Source organism: Malaclemys terrapin, chromosome 5 (assembly GCF_027887155.1).
Source record: "Malaclemys terrapin pileata isolate rMalTer1 chromosome 5, rMalTer1.hap1, whole genome shotgun sequence".
In the NCBI taxonomy this organism is placed as follows: Eukaryota; Metazoa; Chordata; order Testudines; family Emydidae; genus Malaclemys; species Malaclemys terrapin.
In genome coordinates this window covers 117,651,576-117,672,579 of record NC_071509.1, presented here as the reverse complement: position 1 = coordinate 117,672,579, position 21,004 = coordinate 117,651,576, and the positions used below count along the sequence as shown (strand labels likewise).

The 21,004-nt window shown below is 46.7% G+C and overlaps 1 long non-coding RNA gene across 1 annotated transcript; it reads left to right on the top strand.

Moving 5' to 3' along the window:
• Positions 1-16,502: 16,502 nt before the first annotated feature.
• LOC128838297 (uncharacterized) lies at positions 16,503-20,648 on the top strand. The gene is made up of 2 exons (XR_008445151.1): positions 16,503-16,715; positions 20,401-20,648. It is a non-coding gene; the product is annotated as an uncharacterized LOC128838297 (long non-coding RNA).
• The last annotated feature ends 356 nt before the right edge of the window (positions 20,649-21,004 follow it).

The following is a 21,004-nucleotide window of genomic DNA, read 5'->3' as shown; positions in this document are numbered from 1 at the left end:
CACTTGTTATGGGGACAAATGGTTATGAAAACCAATACCCCAGTAAAAGAAAAAACGTTCTCCTGATCCCAAAGGCTCAAGCCCCAGACCCAGGTCAATATACAAATCAGATCTTACCCACAAATCACACTGTTGCCAATCCTTTAGAATCTAAAATCTAAAGGTTTATTCATAAAAGGAAAAAAGGTATAGATGAGAGCTAGAATTGGTTAAATGGAATCAATTACATACAGTAATGGCAAAGTTCTTGGTTCAGGCTTTTAGCAGTGATAGAATAAACTGCAGGTTCAAATCAAGTCTCTGGAGTACATCCCCAGCTGGGATGGGTCATCAGTCCTTTGTTCAGAGCTTCAGTTTGTAGCAAAAGTCCCTCCAGAGGTAAGAAGCAGGATTGAAGACCAGATGGAGATGAGGCATCAGCCTTTTATAGTCTTTTCCAGGTGTAAGAACATCTCTTTGTTCTGACTGTGGAAAATTACAGCAAAATGGAGTCTGGAGTCACATGGGCCAATCCCTGCATACTTTGCTGAGTCGCAAGGCGTATCTGCCTTCTCTCAATGTATAGCTGATGGTCAATTGTATAGCTGATGGCCCTTAATGGGCCATCAAGCAGGCTAGGCAAAGCTAACACCAGCTTGTCTGGGATGTCGCCCAGAAGCATAGCATAAGTTTGAAATACAGACAGTACAGAGCCAATATTCATAACTTCAACTACAAAATTGATACACACATATAGATAGCACAATCATAACCAGTAAACCATAACCTTGTCTTAGACACCCCATTTGACCCCCTTTATACATGATTTGGGTCCCACTACAGGACCTTGGTTGCAACAATGATCTATATGGTCCCAGATTATCAATAACATCACAGACCAGTCCTCAGTGCTCCCACAGTGACTGCTTACTGACCTCAAGACAGGTTTCTGTCCATTGCCAATATTTGCAAGAGCCTCAAAATGAACACAGGACAAAGGTCCATTCCTGCCTATGACTTCTAGGTCACATGGCTTCATGAATGTACATGAGCCCACACGGCAGCCTTTACCTCAACTGCTTGCACTGGTTCCACTCTGTGCAGGCACTCCAAGCAGGCACTCTCTGGACATGCTGATTTGTGAATCTCAGTGAGTGCTTTCCTCCCTGGATTGGTGGATGGACCCACAAAATATCTGTGCCTGAGTTCTCTTGTCCAATCCAGAACCAACAATGACTCTTGTCACAGATGCCACCACCATGAGTGCTCTTTGAAGACAGAAATACTGAACCTCACATTTCATAAATGGGGTACATCTACCATACATCTCTTTGCCTGGTCAAAGGGTCTTCTCTACACCTTTACTCCAATTCTCTTGATCCCAAGGTTGATCGGAAAGCTAAAACAGCACCAGACCACATTAATACTGATAGTCCCAGCTTGGCCAAGATACTGTTGCTATATAGATCTCCAAGACCTCTTGATGCAACCTCCAGTAACCAGGCCATTGGTCAAGGGATTATTGTCCCGGAATCAGGGACACATTCTACATCGCAATGTATAGAGTCTTCATAGAATTATAGACATTTAGGGCTGGAAGGGATCTCAAGAAGCCATCACGTCTGGCCCTCTGTGCTGAGGCAGGACCAAGTAAACATAGACAATCCCTGAGAGGTGTTTGTCCAACCTGTTCTTAAAAACCTCCCCTGACAGGGATTCCACAGCCTCCCTTGGAAGCCTGTCCAGAGCTTAACTACCTTCATAGTTAGAAAATTTTTCCTAATATCTAACCTAAATCTTCCTTGCTGAAGATTAAACCCATTATTTCTTGTCCTACCTTCAGTGGACATGGTGAACAACTGATTACAACCCTCTTTATAACTGCCCTTAACATATGTGAAGATTGTCCCCCCTCAGTCTTCTTTTCTCAAGATAAGATTTTTTTAACCTTCCGTAGCTTTGCGTGCAGTTAAGGGTCACTTTAACTAATTACCCACCTCAAGGTGAGGGTCTACACTACAATAATCTGTGAGGGTTCAGCCCTGAGACTGGTTACAGTAGAGAGATTATCACTAGCAGGAGGACCCCCAAGGCACATAACAGTGACAACACCCTGCTCTTTCTGCAATGCTTAATTTTATTCACTAGCCACACAACAATACGCACGTGTGCAGCCTGGAAAGGGGGAGAGAGAACAATACAGAATGTCTGCCATTTGCACCACTCAGACCACCTCTTGTAGGGAAATCCAAAGTGTTAGTCATTACTCTCACCATCCTCATTCTCCTCGTCGTCACCATCACCAGTGGGTGTCATACTGGTGTCTCCCACAGCTCTTAAGCTGGGTAATATCTTTTATAATGTGTTTCGTTGACACCCATTGGGGTTGATACCTATGCATAGCTGTTTCAATCCCTTATCCTTATTTGGACTGCCACACCCCATTAATTTTAGGGTGTTTCACTTTTAATAGGTTACTTATGCATTTACTTCATAATAATTAGCATTTATGTAAATCAGTTAGTATCACATTATTAGGGTTAAGCGTCTCACAGTTTTGCTGACACCAAATGTCTGAAGAGCAACCTGAAATATTAGTAGCAGGCGTTAACTGGTATCTTGCACAACATTTAGCAAATCTATATACTGTAACACGGACGTTTTCTTGTAACTGGTGACATAGCGTCACTCATCGGTTACTTATGCTAACTATTCTTTAGGTTTAAGGACTTGTTTGGCTCAGCAAAATATCTTACAGGCCTGAGGCCTGTAGGCCTTGTGTTGCAGCTCTAATCAATACCAACTCTCTCATATTTCTTGCCATTGGCTACACTTTTCTCAAAGGCCGCGCTTTCTAATCCTATCATCATTTTTGTTGCTCTCCCCAATTTGTCCACATCTTTCTTAAAGTGTGGCACCCAGAATTGGACATGCTACTCCTGCTGAGGCCTCATCAAGGGCTGAGTAGAGTGGGAAAAATAACTCCCGTGTCTTACATATGGCAATTCTGTTAATACACCCCCAAAATGATGATAGCATTTTTGGCACTGCAGCACATTGTTGACTCATATTTTATTTGTGATCCACTACGATCCTTTTCAGCAGTACTACCACCTAGCTAGTCATTCTCCATTTTATACTTGTGCATTTGGTTTTTCCTTCCGAAGTGAAGTACTTTGCCCTTATCTTTAAGGAATTTCATCTTGTTGATTTCAGACCAATTCTCCAGTTTGTCACAGTCATTTTGAATTCTAATCTTCTCCTCCCAGCTTGGTGACATCTGCAGATTTTATAAATATGCACTCCATTCCATTGTCTTGATCATTGAATGGTACCAGACCCAAGACCCTACTACAGTGGCACTCAACCAGGGGTATGGATACCCCCGGGGGTAAGCAGAGGTCTTCCAGGAGATGCATCAACACATCCAGATATTTGCCTAGTTTTACAAGTTACGTAAAAAGCACTAGTCATCAGACAGTGACTTGTTTATACTGCTCTATATACTATGCATTGAAATGTAAGTACAATATTTATATTCCAATTGATTTATGTTATTATATGATTATATGATAAAAATGAAACAGTAAGCAACTTTTCAGTAATAATGTGTTGTGACGCTTTTGTATTTTTATGTCTGATTTTGTAAGCAAGTAGTTTTTAAGTACGGTTAACTTGGGGCTACACAAGACAAATCAGACTCCTGAAAGGGGTACAGCAGTCTGGAAAGGCTTAGAGCCACTGTCCTACTAGATATGCTCTTCCAGTCTCTCAGCGAACCATTGATAACTTTGACTGTAGTCTTTCATCCAGTTTTGCACCCACCCTATAGTAATTTCATCTAGACCACTTTTTCCTCATTTGCTTGTGAGAATGTCATGTGGAGCTGTGTCAAAAGCCTAGCTAAAATCAAGACATATCACATCTACAGCTTCCCCCATCCACTAGGCTAGAAACACTGCCAAAGAAGGAAATTAAGCTGGCTTAGCAACATGATTTGTTCCTGACAAACCTGTGCTGGCTAGTCCTTATAACCCCACTATCCTCTGGGTGCTTACAAAGTGATTGTTTAATAATTAGGTCAGTATCTTTCCAGGTATCAAAGTTAGATTGATTGGTCTATAATTCCCTGGCTCCTGTTTGTTTCCCTTTTTGAAGATGGGTACATAGTCTTCCCTTCTCCAGTCCTCTGGGACCTCACTCATACTCCATGAGTTCTCAAAGATAATTGGTAACACTTCTGAGATTGCTTCAGCTAGTTCCTTAAGTACCCTAGGATGACTTTCGTCAGGCTCTGCCCATTTGAGTACATCTAACTTGTCTAAATATTTTTAATCTCTTCTTTCCCTACTTTGCCTTGCAGCCATTCCCCCTTGTCGTTAATGTTAATTGTGTTGAGTATCTGGTCACCATTAATCTTTTTAGTGAAAACTGAAGCAAAATAGGCATTAAATACCTTTGCTACATTATTAGCTTTCCTCTGCTAAGTAGAGGACCTAGACTTTCCTTCATCTTTCTTTTGCTCCTAATATATTTATAAAAGCTCTTCCTATTGCCTTTTATATCCCTTGCTAGGTGTAATTCATTTTGTGCTATAGTCTTTCTGATTTTGTCCCTACATGCTTTGTTATTCCTTTGTACTCCTCCTTAGAAGTTTGCGCATTTCCACTTTTTGTAGGATTCCTTTTTGATTTTCAGTTCATTAAAGAGCTCCTGATGGAGCCATATTTGCCTCTTACTATCTTTCTTGTCTTTCATTCTCATCAGGATAGTTTGCAGTTGTGCCTTTTAATATTGTCTCCTTGAGAAACTGCCAGCTCTCCTGAACAACTTTTTCCCATGGGACCATACCTACCAGTTCTTCCAATTTGTTAAAGTCTGCTTTTTGATGTCCAGCGTCCTTATTCCGCTGCTCTCATGCCTTCATTTACTTAGAATAGTGAAATCTATCATTCCATAATCACTTTTACTCAAATTGCCTTCCACCTTCAGAGTCGCTACTAATTCCTCCCTATTGGCCAGAATCAAGTCTACGATGTCTGTTCTGTTAGTTTCTTCTTCCTTTTTCAGAAATAAAAAGTTATCCCCAATACATTTCAAGAACTTCTTGGAAATTTCATGTTTTGCCATATTACTTTCCCAACAGATGTCTGGGTAGTTAAAGTCCCCCATTACTATCTGGTCTTGTGGGTTAGGTATTTGTTGGTTCTAGAACTGACTCATCCAACTCCTCTTCCTGACTTTGTGGTTTATAGTAGACTGATACCCAGATGTCCCCCTATATTTTAACCCCTTTTGTCTTTACCCAAAGACTTTCAACTGCTCTACCTCTCAACTCCTTCTGGACCTCAGAACAAGTGTATCTATTCTTGGTGTATAATGCAACAACTCCTCCTTTTCTATTCTGCCTGCCCTTCCTGAACAAGCTATGCCCCTCTATACCGATATTCCAGTCATGAGACTTATCCCGTGAAGTGACACCAGTTAACTCATAATTTAGCTTATGTATTCATACGTTCAGTTCATCCTATATATTCCCCATACTCCTTGCATTTATGTATCAACAGCTAAGATGTTAAGCAGATTCTTGCACTGATTTCCCTCTTGTTGCTCCTATGTAATTTGCCATGTCCCCTCTCCAACATGTAGCCTTCTGTTAAGGTCACCCTTTTTTTTATGGTTACTTGGGGACTTTTGTCACCTGCCCCCTTTAAACCTAGTTTAAAGCTCTCCTCACTAGGTTGGCAAGTCAGTGAGCAAAGATGCACTCCCCTTTCTTGGTCAGGTGAGGATACCCCAATCCAGGTCTCAGTTTTTCAGGATGCTATTTCTGATAAGTTTTTGGAAAGTAACTGTCTCTTTACATCAAGATGCAGCTCCAAACCTGTGACAGCAGAGGAGTTGAGACCAGGAAATTACCAGGTGGTAGTTTGTGAGAACACAATTGACAGAGAGGGGGGTGTTTTTCCCCCAGGCTGGTGAGACACAAAGAGCAGTTATGGGAAAGCTTCTGGGAAAAGGTGAATTTGATCAAAGGGTAAACACACCCAGACCAGAGAGCACAGATCACAGCCCTCTAGGGGGCAGGGAAGAACTCAGTGCTGGGAGGGGGAAACACAGGGTCACCCCAAAAGGGGAGCTGGATTTTCTGCATATGTACAGTCCTGGGGTTGGGAGACCGCTACCCAAAGGGCCAACGAATGTGCAGGATCCCCCTGAACCCTTATCTTGCCAGATCCTGAGATATCAAAATGCCAGAAACATGATTAAATGAAGAGCCCACACAGAAGGGAACACTGGAGGGAAAGAAAAGCCAGTGACTGATTACATGGGAGAGAATCAAAGGACACCATGGATAATGAACAAACTAACCTCAAACTACACTATCTGAACAGAGGGCGTGGTGTCATAAAGATACTTGTAAACACCCATCTGTGATAAAAAATGTGGTATTAATGTTAAGTTCTGGGGATAAGAATTTTGACACAGATGTTAAACCTTATGATGCTACTTTTCAATTAATACCTGTAAACAGGTTTAAAGCTTATCACAGCAGAGAAGCCATAAAAAAACTGGTTTGCTGTGTGTGAATAGGGAAGCTGAGGCGCGCTGCCTCATGGCCTTAATGGCTGGATGCCAAGAGAACTATAACACAAACTGACTAACCCTCTTGCAGTAAACTAAGGGGAGAGGTGTGACATTCTGTACCTTGTGGGAACACCCTACACCTCCATGCCCATCCTTATAATATGATTGTGTGGTAGCTAATGCAAAGTTTGTCATGTTGGATGTCTTCGGAAGGCTCATGATGCACTGAGCATTGTCGTCATGGTGATGTTATATGTTATAATTTCATATCTATAGTTGTGAGGCTGAAAATGTGTCTTCATGGCTTAAAATAAGCCCAAGCACAAATTCTCCCAGAGCAGAGAGGCAGTTCACACCTCATCAGGGCATGTATGGGACAAACCCAGGCCAGCCTCACAGGAACAAAGGACGCTGGCCCTAGGCAGCAACAAAAGAATTTGTTGGACTCTCGATTGAGTCACCCCCTTTTCCTTTGGACAGTTTGGGACTGCGATGAGGTAATGCTCACCTGACTCTGAAGTGGCGAGGGGGGGGGGGGAGCAAAGCAAAGAGGGAAGAAAGAACATAATAAAAGGGAGAGACATTTGCCATGCTCTTCCTTTCTCTTCCACCTGCATCTAGAGACACCACACCCAGCTACTGAAACACTGATCAAAGGGAAGAGCCTGGCTAAGAGCAACCAGCCAGCCTGTGGTGAGAAGCTTCTAAGTTTGTAAGGGCACTGAAAGTGTTAAGAGCAGCTTAGAATGTGTTTTGCTTTTATTTCATTTGAGCAAATTTACTTATGTTTTGACTTATCACTTAAAATGTATCTTTATAGTTAATAAATCTGTTTGTTGATTCTCCCTGAAGCAGTGCAGTTGGTTTGAAGCGTGTCAGAGACTCCGCTTGAGATAACAGGTTGGGTACATAGCAATTTCTTTGTTAAATTGACAAACTCCTATAAGCTTGCAGCGTCCAGTGGGCATAACTGGACACTGCAAGACGGAGGTTCCAAGGGTTGTGTCTGGGACCGGAGATATTGGCTAGTGTCATTCGGTTGCACAATCCAAGGAGCAGCTTACAAGGCTGTGCGTGAACTTCCATTCCTGGGCTGTTCTCACAGCAGAGCAGGGTAAGGCTGGCTTCCAAAGACAAGAATGGAGTGACCTAGCAGATTACCGGTCCAGATAACACCAGAGGAGAACATCACACATATACTCTCCTTGTGCCGGTGCCAATTCTGGCCGCAAGTTCCATAAAGATGTGTTCAGCTGTTGAGGATCTAATCCTTCCAGAAGAAATGTAACATTTTCATGGACTCTCATTGTGATTGTGACATGTTTTCACCCAATAGTATACACAACTCCATTGGTGAAATGTTTTTAATTAATATGGAAGTATAATTAGTCCAAATAATAAGGGCCAAATTATGGTAATCTTTGCTTGTGGGATATGTCATAGTAAGGCAGGGAGAGCTTATATTTAACAAACTACTTGTATTTAAACAAGCTCTCAAGATGCAGGATGACCTCTGTCTCTGCAGTTTACACCATCATCCTTATGTAACAATAACAGCTCCACACAGCATGGGTATTTCTAGTGATGAATGGGGTGAAAGCAACGCCTTCTCCATGGTTTCTGTAGAGGGAGCATCCATAATATGTCTGCATGCACTAACTGAGGCTTGGCCTACACTAAAAATATAGGTCCACAAAGCTATGGCACTGAGGTGTGAAAGAGCTAAATCCCTGACCTTTGTAGCTATGCCAACTTAATCCCCAGTGTAGCTGCAGCTAGGTCAATAGAAGAATGCTTCTGTCCACCTAGCTACCATTGCTCAGAGATGGAGTTCCTACAGCAATGGTGGTGGGGGGAAACCCTTCTGTTGCTGTCGTCTATCTACACTACACACTTACAGCAGCATAGCTACACCACCCTCACTATGCTGCTGTAGTGCCCATAGTGTAGACATGGCCTGAGTGCTAGGAAAGTACTCTTGGTATCCATCAGCCCCACAAAGGGGTCATGTGTGGCCGGTGGGTGAAGAGCATGACCATAGACACACCCCTGATATGCACATATGGTGGGGAGGGGTGGAGGAGGGTGGCTATAATCCTGCAGGCAAGTGTGTGTAGGCCTGCACCAAAGAGAGAATGTACTATTGTTGGTCTGTAGATGCAGCAATTGCCACTTGAAGGGTACTATGAAAGTATGCTCCCAAGACTAGAAATGCCTTTAGCCTCCACCACTCAGGCAGTGCAGTTCCCCGTCCCACTCTTAGGGCCATAACTAAGTCCCACATGTTATGTATGTGTTATAACATTGCATTGGCCATGAAGCATCACTTACTCTATATTGTACATGCTACATTATGACTATAAAATCGTATTTCCTTTTATAAAGATGTAACCACCTTATGTAAAATTGGGCAAAATGCTTAAAACAGTTCAAGCGCATTATGTGAGGAAAATACACACACTGAAAATGTGTTGCGGTTACTGAAGTATTTCCCAGGCCTATCCCCTTCAGTCCTGCATCTCAGGATAGAAGATACTCTAGACCGGCTATAAGCTGTACAAAGGGAGACTGTCTCTACAATGTAAAAAGGTGAAGTGGTCTAAGACATACTTGCTTTTCTTGGGCAAGACCTCATGAAATCAGATTACACATCCTTCCGTTTTGCTCAGTTTTGCTGTGGAAAAGAATGAAAGCCGGCACCTCCTAGAGTAGGAAACCTCCCAAACATTTTTTTGCCAAACATTTTAGAAACTAGTCAACCACTATATTAAGTCACACATGCTGCCCTATCCTCTGTTTATATACCAGACCAGAATACAAGCAGAATAGCGGTACTGTGCTGAGAGCAGGGTGTGTGCTGGGAAGTCTCTATGCCCTTGAACTCTTGTCGTGCCTTTCTTTGCAACAGAATGGAGGGCTGTGGGTGTAGCCACTAGACAGCTCTGTGTTGTAGTAGGTGACAACCAATGGATGAGGTGTATAGGAACCCCATTTGTCTCTACCACTAGAGCACCACTGCAGCTATTCCTTGGCAACCCAGCAGGCTGAGGGGCAAAATATTCCACCCAAAGCCAGATATTTGAGCTTTGATGAGAGGTGGCCCCATTTGGCCCCATGTGTTCTGTGTTTCTTGCCTCATTTTCTTGCTAAGGACATTTGCATACCATAATCTTCCCTTTTCTGTGACCTCATAACTTCCATAGCAAGTTGTTTCTAATGTCATAAGCAGTGATGATATGTGGTAGATAAGCAGCAGTAGATGAACTTAAGATGTACAATGTATAGCATGTCCTCAAGCTTAAGGGAAAAAAAGCTCGAGTATTGATTTGTTCTTAATCCTTATTTACAACATTCTACCAAAAAAATTTCAAATTTATTTGAACACATTGGATTAGAATGAACAATCCTGGATCCTTAGATAATTAGGGTAGTTTAATGACTAATAGCAATGGAAACCAAGTGCTCCACAACAAAAAGCAATAACTTGGGAGTTCTCAGGACTAGGCAGATACAGGATCAGAATAAGGTGTAGTGATCCTTTCCCCAAGTGCAGGGTATATATCTAGTGCTCAAGATAATGTTAAAATGTGCAGTCCAGGTACCCCATGCTACTACATTGCCCAAGGAAATGTAGTTCACCAACAAGGGGGCAAAGCTATGCACCAACTATTGCATTCCAAGTTGTTAATACATAGTTGTCATCTTATGCACAGAAGTACAATGTATGTGCATGGCCATGAACAAAATGGTGCTTGTTTGACTAATGGCAAAATTGTCAATTCCATATCCATACCATCTTATTTTATCCTTTTGTCTGACCACTTTTCCTTGCCAAATTCTAAAGCCAAGATCAAGCAGAGTGCATGCTAGCTGTTCTGAAGCACCAAGGTAAATCAGTTTGATGTCAAAATTGCAAAACTGATATGAAGTGAGGCTAACCCAGGTATGATCCCATACTACATTGCATTCAGTAACGTGCCACGCAGAATTGAAAATGGTGGTATATTACACTATAATACAAACAAGTAGCGTCATGGTTTTTCTATATTTCCCAAATTTGGATGACCTGCTGAGGGGGAAAATTGCTCTAATGAAAAAAACACTAGAGGTTAACATATAAAGTATAGACACTTTACTTTGACAGAATGGGCAAGAAAAATATTGGCCCACTCCCCATCGGTAATGACTAACCTGGGAAAAGCATAGGATATAAAAAGCAGATGTAGATCATCCAAATAGACTGTTGTTGCCAAGTCTGTTGGCATCTATAGGAAACCAAGAAAGTCAGCAAGGCCCGGGTCAGCACCAATTCTTTTCATGAAAAAAAAAAATATCCCATTTTTAGACCCGCTCATGAGATTTTGGCTATTTTATAACTGGACCTGGCAGAAGCACACCTACTTATTTTTTTATCTGTTTTCTTAACCATGGATTCTTAACCACGGAGAAAATTCATATCCCACGTGTCACAGAAAGCAAGATAGATATTTTTCCTGTGGTGGTTTCTTTTCACATTTTTTAGTGTCTTTTTTTCTTCATGTTCATCTCTATATATTTATACAAGGAACCCATTTTTGTTTTGGGGAGGATGTTTTCTCCATTCTACTAGACACTGTTATGTTTATTGTCCTGCCACCATCATGAAAACTGTTTCACAAAGCTAGAGTTTTTATAAAACGCCAAACGCTGTTGGGCTGTCCAGTCTATAAATACCTTTTAGAAAATAACAGATCTTCCCACTAGGTCTAAATAATTATCTTCTATATTTCCCTTACTCCTACTAACAATTATGGCACCACAACATAATTCATGGCATATTTCCCACATCATTTCTCCTCCTTTTCCTCACTCTTGGTCTGTGTCAAGCTTGCCTGTACTTTTCCTTTTATGGATAGCTTCATCTCCCTGTTAGACCAAAACTGTGCTAAATAACCAGTAAGGGCCATCAACTAAATCCCTTTAATCCTAATTTCCCTTGAGGGGCTTTCCAACCTCTGGGAACTTTTTGGCTAAAAGAAAAGCTCATCTTGGCCTATATTCATCTGAACTTCTGACATGGCAACCCTTCATAGACTCATAAACTTTAAGGTCAGAAGGAACCATTATGGTCCTCTAGTCTGACCTCCTGCACAATGCAGGCCACAGAAGCTCACCCACCTACTCCTGTAACAATCCCCTAACCTATGCCTGAGTTATTGAAGTCCACAAATTGTGGTTTAAAGGTGCAGAGAATCCTCCAGCAAGTGACCCGTGCCACACGCTGCAGAAAAAGGCAAAAAATCTCTAGGGCCTCTGCCAATCTGCCCTTGAGAAAAATTCCTTCACGACCCCAAATATAGCAATCAGCTAAAACATGAGCATGGCCAGAGGGGGGCGCCCGCCGATGGCCGGTTTCCGAAAGATGGTGCTCAGCTATTGAGGGTCTAATTCTGCCAGAAGAAATGTAATATTTTTAAACTTACAGAGCAAATTGTTTCTAATGTCATAAGAGGTGGTGATATGTTGTCGATAAGCAACGGTAGATGCTCTTAACATTTAACAGAGGGGGGCGCCCACCGATGGCCGGTTTTGCTAAAGGTGTGTTCAGGTATTCGGGGTCTAATCCTCCCAGAAGAATCCTCACCGCCAGGCCAGAGGGGGGCGCCCGCTGATGGCCGGTTTCCGAAAGATGGTGCTCAGCTAGTGAGGGTCTAATTCTGCCCGAAGAAACATAACATTTTCATGCTGTGACGTTCTGTACCTCCACCACTCTGGCCGACTTACCAGACCCCCCAGATAGCCATGGCTGCAATGTTTCCCATTCTCCGGTTACTTTCTGGGGGTGTTGGAGATGTGTATTCCCCACCAGGGTGAAGTTCAGGGGAAGCTGTTGAGGAGAGAGGGAAATAAGTAGTGTGAATACTAGGACAGGCTAAGGTGACAAAATAAACACAGGGTAATGGGAGGGGAGCCAAATCACCTTTTTCAGGAAATCTGTACAGTAACAGCCACAGGTGCCGGATTCCTCTGGGTTCCAGGGCTACTCAACCCCCCGACACTGTGCCCACGGCCCCACCTGCCCCCATCCCCTAAGCTCCAACCCCCGCACCGCCTCTTGCCGCCCCCGCTGCTCCCCAGGTCCTGACCTCACCCCTTCCCCAACCCCCGCCCTGCCTTTTCCCACCCCACCCCCTCCTCACCTCGTCTGACCCCCTTCTGTCCCCTCCTCCGAGTGTGCCTCATCCCTGCTCCTCTTTCTGCCTCCCAGCGCCTCCTGCACGCCGTGGAACAGCTGATTGTGGCGGGTGGGAGGGAGCTGGCTGCTGGTGGGTGCTAAGCACCCACTAATTTTTTTCAGTGGGCGCTCCAGCCCTGGAGCCCCCAAGGGGTTGGCACCTATGGTAACAGCAATTCAGGGGTCTGGAACAATTTTTATAGTGGGGATGCTGAAAGCCATTGAACAACACTGTAAACCCCATGTATGATGGAAACCATGCATTCGCTTGCTAATATCACTTCATGCTGGGCACCGCAGTGCCCCTAGTTCCAGCTCCCCTGCAGCATATATGCAAACGGCTAGTCTCTTGCTTGAGGAAAGTTAGTTACAAATTGCTCAGAGCCTGCTGCAGAGGATTCGTGCAGGGATAGAGCCATCTGCACGGGACTCTTACTTGTGCCACATGGAAGTGAGATGAGGTGCCATGGAGTAAGATGCTTTTGCACATACTTCTCTCTTGGGTTGTTCTTTGTACAGTTATGATCCACGTGGGGGGCCTTTAGCGAGCATGCACACATTGGGCTGGGGCAGTGCTAGTACAGCTCTAGTGGGCGTAGCTTGCAATATCAGTGGCACAAAAATTACGTTGTGTGGAAACACCTTGTGTTCTGTACAGAAACCAGAGCCTCATCTCTTTCTAGGATGAAGGCTGGAGACAAACCTGTCACTATTTCCTCCTGCCTACCAATGGTAGGATGAAGGCGAGCTTAAGTGGGGATCTAGAGGTAGCGTATTCCTCCCTTTTTATCCCCCTAAGGTTGGCTTTCCCACAGGAAGGCCTAAAATCCTAGATGATAGAAATCGCCCACTGGCTTCTTAAGGAAATGAATTGATTTGTTATATGTAGCCCAGCTTAAAAACAGTGTGATGGAATGATTGGCGGGAGGTTCCCCTCTGCACCATAGGGGTAATGATTTAGTTAGACTTTGAAGAAGAATGTGTATGGCTCCCACATGCTCTGTTACTGCCATGTACCACCAGAGAGGGGGATACATCTTGGAGATTGTGAACCAATCTGTTTATAATCCTTGACTTGTTTATACAGTCTATTTTTTTGTTTTTGTTTTTGTTTGTTGTTATTGTTTTTTGCTCTTATTTTAATGTAATTGTGTTTTGTCAATATAACCTGTAGGTTTCCACTCCACCAAGGAATGAAAGAAGGCAGAGAGACTTGAGCAGGAAAGAACTACTACTACCGATAGGCACAGCTACTGAAAAAAACCTGCACCATAAGAAAGGATAGGCATTTGTTGTAAGAGTTAACTCCTTGTACGTGCCTCTAAATCAGCGGGTCCCAAGTTGAGGTTTATGTATCGGTGGTGGCACATGGAGGACCTGATGGTGGTCTTCAGTGAGCAGGCAGATCTCACGCTCCTAGTACTGAAATTACTGTCAATATGTTCCTAGTACTACTTTTCTTTGGAAGCATTTGCTGTATCTGCCACGAAGGTGTTACCTGATCTCGAAGAGGTGAGGAAATGGTCCATAGAACAATTTTTGTAAGATTAGGCCCACATCAGAACTGTTTTAGAACCTCAGAGGAAAGACAAGCAAAGGCTTCTGCAGTGGCGCCATCTGTTGACTTTGAATGTACAGAGGCTCCTATTAGCAACTCCGTATTTTCGGTTGCATTATAAAAGGGATTGCCAGTTGGGAATATGTTCCTGTTTTTTCTCTAAAGGGAGATTGGCAATCATTGTGAGAACTCACACCCAATTTGGTTTTATACTATTGGAACATTTAATGTAGTGGCTGTTTGACTTCTTTTAAAAACTTTTAAATAAGAAATCTCCAGTTTTAGTGTCTGGCTTAAATTTGTCCTAGGCAGTGCTAGGGTTGAGTAGCAACTCTTCAGAATACTGTCTACATACCCAGATTTGGTAGAGAGGTAGATCCTCACTAGGTCTGGTCTAAGGGCTAGTTTTGTTTTGTTTTTCAAATAGTTTTAAATTATTGGGTTTAGGGTAACTTTTAGTCATTATTCACATTACAACTGAAATTTTGACGCACTGTGCTCATAAAACTGGCTGTTGGTGGAACATGCAGTCCATGAGCACACAAGCTTGATTTTAGGCCGGTAGGGGGAGGGCAAAAGGGGTAGCCCCCAGAGGCGCAGACTCTAGTGGCGCTGGTGGGTGCTCAAGCCCCCTCTACCCCCAGCTCTGGCCCGACTCCACCCCTGCTGCACCTCTCCCATCCCCATTCCAGTAGTAACTGATTGATGTATTCCACCAAATGGGGAGCTGCATTTTAGAGGTGACAAATAATCCTTTGATAATCCTGATACAAAATGGCCTCTTCCTGCTCTCATTATTCACATGTAATTTTGTTTGTGGTGTATGCCCAAGAATGAATTGGATCTGGTGCACACAAAGGTAATGGGATCAGGCGGTGGGGGCACAAACCTGATAAGAGTGCATGCGAGCACAAACTTAATAGTGGGGGCAGTGCTAGTAAGTGTATTGTGCGTAGGTGTTGGATACATACAAACCTGATTTGATTTGGGTGGGGGGAGAGGGTATGTGAATGCAGATAAACCTGATGGATGGGGTATGGACAGGCTAATTACAAACTAACAATTGATATGTATTAAGGGATGCATGCACTCTTGCTTAGTGGGGGAAAGGGCACCAATCTAGCCTCTTCCAATACAACCGTCTACTACACCAAACATCCAAATGGCCAAGGTTTTCTGGGGAAAAATAACCTGGTAAAAATTTGTTAGTCTCTAAGGTGCCACAAGTACTCCTGTTCTTTTTGCGGATACAGACTAACACGGCTGCTACTCTGAAACCTGGTAAAAAGTAGAATAGGAAAAGGTGGCAGAGTTCAGGTGTGGTGTGGGGTCTGTTTGAATGAAAAGGTTAATTATCATTCAGTAACTATTGTTCTTAATATGGAATTATTGTGAACTGGGACACTGATTCATCAATGTATTTAAGCATGTTCCTGATTGGAGCACTAACAGCAGTGGGATGGCTCACATACTTTAAGTTAGTCACGTGCATAAGTACTCTCTGGAATTGGGGTTTTAAGGCTGAACGATTACAGGGCTTTTCTCTTCTCCTTTTTTCTTTTTGGTTCAATAGGTATTTAATTCAAATCATTATTGCTATGGGTTGCCATATTATATAAAATAATTTATTGATCAGAAACAAATATCTATGATAATTACATAAATAGGAACAATAAATAAATGACTGACATAAATATCCTGTTACAAATGGCGTAAAATGATCTGAAACTATTGTCACAGTGCACAGATAGACTAAATAGTAACAGCTTTTAAAATTCCACTGCATCTCATTTTAAATCCTGTATAAAATATTACTTGATTTTGATTAGTACTTCTAAAAATGTTGGTATTTAACTTTCTAAACTTCTTTGTGAGTTTGTCCTAGATTTGAAAACCCCATAATTCCACATGGATTCTCCTGCTAGCACTGAGGCTGAACTGCTTGTCTCTGAAGAAAGAAATTGGTCTCTCTTCACTTTCATCCTGGGAAACTATAGGTCCTTCCCATGGGCGTGCGCACGGGGCGGGCCCGGGCACACACCCTAATGCCCATGGGCCGGATCCGGATCTGGCCCCTCGGGGCTTTGCATCCGGCCCGCGGGATTTGCCCCCCGTGGTGCCGCAGGCCCCGCGCTGCTTTCCGAAGCAGCCAGCAGGGCAGCATGTCTCTGGGGCTAAGGGGTTGCTCTAGGCACCGCCTCCCGAAGCTCCCATTGGCCGGGAACGGGGAACTGCGGCCAATGGGAGCTTCAGGGGAGGTACCTGGAGGCGTGGCAAGGGCAGCGTGCAGAGCCCTGTGCTGCCCCGCCCCTCCCCCGGGGCTGCGGGGAGCGGCCCGGCATGGGGCCCTGGCAGGCGGGGAGCGCGCCGCTGCGGGTAAGCCTGAACCTCTCCTGCACCCCCTCTCCCTGCCCTGAGCCCCCGGCCTGCACCCCGTTGAGCCGGGCTCCCCCTCCCCAGGGCTGGGCTGGCTGCTTTAACAGCCCCATGTGCTCCCTGGCAGCCTCCCACCCGGCAGCACCAACACAGCCGCTTAAGGTGGCCCGCGCGGGTGCTGCCCCAGCTCCCCGCCCCAAGGCAGCTGCCCCCCTCCAGCGCCCCAAACCCGCCTGCGGCTCCCCGCGCTGGCCAGGGGCCCGGGCACCACCCGGGGGGTCAGGCCGCCCCTGAGCCCAGCAGGCCCGGGGCAGGGGGCGAGCCCGGCCCACAGGCCCCCTCCCGCAGCCCGGCTGCGAGCTCCGCTCCCCGGCGCTGTTCGGGGACTCCGGCCCGGCACCCTCGGGCTTGAGTCCAGCCCTGGGAGCAGCCCGGCGCCCTGCGATCCACCCTGGCTGCCTCTGCCCGGCCCGGCCCCCTCTGCCCGGCCCTCGAGCCTGCCTGCCAGGGCGGGGGAGCCCAGATCCCCAGCCCCGGGCCTGCCTGCAAACAGCCTACCCTCCTGCACCCCAACTCCCTCTCCTGAGCCCCCTGCCTGCACCTCTCACCCCAACCCCCTGCCCTGAACCCCCTGCCTGCACCTCTCACCCCAACCCCCTGCCCTGAACCCCCTGCCTGCACCCTGTACCCCTCCTGCATCCCAACTCCCTGCCCTGAGCCCCCTGCCTGCACCTCTCACCCCAACCCCCTGCCCTGAGCTCCCAACCCCCTGTCCTGAGCCCCCTTCCTGCACCTTGCCCCCCAACCCCTGCCCCACAACTCCCTGCCTGCACCTTGCCCCGCAACCCCCTGCCCTGAGCCCCTTCCTATCCCCAACCCCGTGCCGTGAGCCCCCTGCCTGCACCCTGTACCCCTCCTGCACCCGAGCCCCCTGCCTGTACCCCTTCTGCACCCCAACTCCCTGTCCTGAGCCCCCAGGCGCACTCTCCTGCATCCCAACTCCCTGTCCTGAGCCCCCAGGCGCACTCTCCTGCATCCCAACTCCCTGTCCTGAGCCCCCAGGCGCACTCTCCTGCACCCCAACTCCTTGTCCTGAGCCCCCTGCTGCACTCTCCTGTACCCCAACTCCCTGTCCTAAGCCCCCTGCCACACCCTGCACCCCAATCCACTGCCCTGAGCCCCCTGCCTGCACCTCTCACCCCAACCCCCTGCCCTGAACGCCCTGCCTGCATCCTGTACCCCTCCTGCATCCCAACTCCCTGCCCTGAGCCCCCTGCCTGCACCTCTCACCCCAACCCCCTGCCCTGAGCTCCAAACCCCCTGTCCTGAGCCCCCTGCCTGCACCTTGCCCCCCAACCACCTGCCCTGAGCCCCCTCCTGCCCCCAACCCTCTGCCATGAGCCCCCTGCCTGCACCTCTCACCCCAACCCCCTGCCTTGAACCCCCTGCCTGCACCCTGTACCCCTCCTGCATCCCAACTCCCTGCCCTGAGCCCCCTGCCTGCACCTCTCACCCCAACCCCCTGCCCTGAGCTCCCAACCCCCTGTCCTGAGCCCCCTTCCTGCACCTTGCCCCCCAACCCCTGCCCCACAACTCCCTGCCTGCACCTTGCCCCGCAACCCCCTGCCCTGAGCCCTTTCCTATCCCCAACCCCCTGCCGTGAGCCCCCTGCCTGCACCCTGTACCCCTCCTGCACCCGAGCCCCCTGCCTGTACCCCTTCTGCACCCCAACTCCCTGTCCTGAGCCCCCTGCCGCACTCTCCTGCACCCCAACTCCCTGTCCTAAGCCCCCTGCCACACCCTGCACCCCAATCCACTGCCCTGAGCCCCCTGCCTGCACCTCTCACCCCAACCCCCTGTCCTGAGCTCCCAACCCCCTGTCCTGAGCCCCCTCCCTGCACCTCTCACCCCAACCCCCTGCCCTGAACCCCCTGCCTGCACCCTGTCCCTCCTGCACCCCAACTCCCTGTCATGAGCCCCCTGCCTGCACCTCTCACCCCAACCCCCTGCCCTGAACCCCCTTCCTGCACCCTGTACCCCTCCTGCATCCCAACCCCCTGCCCTGAGCCCCCTGTCTGCACCTCTCACCCCAACCCCCTGTCCTGAGCCCCCTGCCTGTACCTCTCACCCCAACCCCCTGCCCTGAACCCCCTGCCTGCACCCTGTACCCCTGCTGCATCCCAATTCCCTGCCCTGAACCCCCTGCCTGCACCCTGCCCCTCCTGCACCCCAACTCCCTGTCCTGAGCCCCCTGCCGCACCTCTGCTGCACCCCAACTCCCTGTCCTGAGCCCCCTGCTGCACCTCTCCTGCACCCCAACTCCCTGTCCTAAGCCCCCTGCCACACCCTGCACCCCAATCCGCTGCCCTGAGCCCCCTCATACATCCCACACCCTCCTCTGTCCCAGTCCCTTGCCCTGAGCCCCTTCCTGCACACTGCACCCCTCCTGAACCCAGCCCCCTGCCCTGAGCCCCCTGCCGCCCTCCGCCCCCTCTTCCACCTCAACGCCCTTCCCTGAGCCCCCTCATACATCCCACACCCCCTCTTCTGCCCCCCAATCCCTTGCCCTGAGCCCCTTCCCGCACACAGCACCCCCTCCCACACCCAGCTGTTTATGATGTTCGCCTTTAAAAAAAAAAAAAAAAAAAACATTCCCTGGGTGCACACCCTAATGCAATGTGCTGCGCACGCCTATGGTCCTTACCTCCTGGTCAGAGCGTCCCATTTTCCATCACTGCAACCAAACATGTCTCCACATGCCCAACTTGCTGGTGAGTCTGTGTTGGAATATCTGAATGGAACTCTCACCTCAGGTCGTTTCAGAGAGATTTTTGCAAAAGCAGCAGGAAGATTTCCCAGATTGCCACCTTGCCGTTCCCCTTCAGAGACACTCGAGGCTTGAAAACCCCTTGGGGCCACCTGAAATCTCTCCCTTCGTTCTGACATTAGAGGAAAATTATGCACATCTTTTTTCTTGCAAAGTTTTTCCAGTTCATATTTGTTATGCTGTTATACTGTGCTTAAGCTGCCTGTTACAGTTCAGACATGACATTTTGATCAGAGAAGAGTTGAACCACAGAAATATATAGCAAACACATTATGTCAACAATGTTTAAGGTTTAACCCTTTCTTAATTTTCTTGTAACTTTTTTGCATCGATATCCTTCATTTTGCAATTTAAACTTTGAGTAAATCAACAGAGTATTATCACATAAATTGTAATATGGACAATTAGGATTTCATTATGGAGTGAAAAGAACAGCAGTACTTGTGGCACCTTAGAGCCTAAGAATGCTCTAATAAATTTGTTAGGCTCTAAGGTGCCACAAGTACTCCTGTTCTTTTTGCGGATACAGACTAACACGGCTGCTACTCTGAAACCTGTTCTTGTGGAGTGAGTGTATTGCATAATACAAGGTCAAGCATTTTGGAGCCTTAGAAATCACTGTGGGAAAAATCAGTAGAGAGGAGGGAATCCACTGCACGATACAATTTCCTCCAACTGTTTTAAGCTCTGTAAGTCACTGCATCCTCAGCTGGAATGAAATGAGAGTTGGTTGAAACACAAAGGGAAAAATAAATGTTTCCCTTTATTAACGTCAATACATGAAATGAAAATACCTTTCTACACCTCATCATCTTACAAGTCTTATGCTCAGTTCACATATTTTATAAATGTCTCTAGGAAACGTCTCAAGCTCCGCTATATGATGAGGACAGAGTGAATGTATCGCATGACACGTCAAGCGTTCTGGAGTGTTAGAAGTCACTGTGGGAAGAATCAGCAGAGAGGAGGGATTCCACTGCATCCTTCTGTTTTAACCTCCGTAGTTGCAGCATCCGGAGCTGAAATGGAATAGGGAATGGTTGAAATACAAAGGGAAAAAATATAATTTTCATTGAATTGATCTCAATAAATTAAATGAAAATATCTCTTCCACACATAAGCTCGCAAGTCATTTAGTATGTTCCTATTTTTTTTAAAAGTCTCTAGGAAGCTTCTCAAACCTTGAAATACTAGAAATAGTTCTCATGAGGACAGATGAATGAATAGCAACCCTGATCATAATAGAAACACACTACATATGTAGAAGTCAGAGTACTTTAGGGGTGGAGGGGAAGTACACCTCTACCCCGCTATAAGGCGACCCGTTATAACAGGAATTCGGATATAACACAGTAAAGCAGCGCTCTGGGGAGCGGGACTGCGCGCTTCAGCGCATCGGCGTGTCTGGCTTCGACATGCTGCTCCGAGCGGTGTGTTAAAGGTGCCGGGCCGGGGCCGAGGG